Source organism: Lupinus angustifolius, chromosome LG06, assembly GCF_001865875.1.
Source record: "Lupinus angustifolius cultivar Tanjil chromosome LG06, LupAngTanjil_v1.0, whole genome shotgun sequence".
Lineage (NCBI taxonomy): Eukaryota > Viridiplantae > Streptophyta > Magnoliopsida > Fabales > Fabaceae > Lupinus > Lupinus angustifolius.
The window spans coordinates 14,970,614-14,971,699 of NC_032014.1; positions in this window are offsets into that span (position 1 = coordinate 14,970,614).

Genomic DNA, 1,086 nt, shown 5'->3' on the forward strand with positions numbered 1-1,086 from the left:
CACACGATTGTAGGGGATCACGGTCTAAGGAAGGAGGCTTGGATCTCCTAAGTAAATGACCACGAACGTATGGTGCACCCCCCCTCGCTGCCGTGACGTGATTGGATGGAGGATAGGCGCACTGGTCTTGTGTGCACTTGACCGCACTAGATTATAACTTATGAATGGGATATGGATCTCGTGCGTGAAAGTCCACACACGCTGTGATGCAGTCGCCTACTTGTCACGCTTGGATTGGCTGTGTTGGCTGGTCAATGTATGCAGTGCAATGAAGACTAAATCAACGGTGTTGATCGCAGGTGCACACTGTTTCACCTACACTTGCTGGCACTGGATCACATAGTAGGACTTTGGCAACTCTCTCTTTCTTTTTCTGAACAGTGTTTCTCTTCTCTCTTTGTGGCAAAAATTGTTTACTTTGCAGTGTTTTTTTTTATTCCAAGAAGCAACCCCTAACCTAATACCAATACTCTATTTATACACAAAATTTAACCTAATCTAGTCCTAAAAAAATGCTAACAAACCCATATCTACTAACCCCATATCTCATTATAGTAGGCACCACCAAGTCAGATTTGACTTGCTGTATATATATTATATATTATCCTTTTTTTTATAGAAATACATTTTTAAACTTTGTTTATTTATTAAATTATTTATATATTCGAATTAAATAAATAAAAAATAACAAAAATATTTTTTGAATATTCTAAACTATATCTTAAATTTATATTTTCTAAAAAAAACTAAAACTAAAAATTTATTTTATTGTTTATTTGGAATTTAAAATCTCATCTATTTTATTTATTTTTATAAATTCGATTTTAATTATACAAATTAATAAAAAATATTTTTAATTATCTTTTATTTCTTTTATAATATAAACTCGAAAAATAAATAAACAAATATAATATTTTTATCATTTTAGGATATTTGAAATATCTCATTTACATTCATAATAAACCCAAAAAAATTCATGAATAAATAAATAATTATTTTGAGAAAGTAATTACTTTTAAAATAAGTTGGGTTTTTTTTATGGGCCGGGCAAAAATGGGTATTCACAATAGTCATCAAGTCTATCCA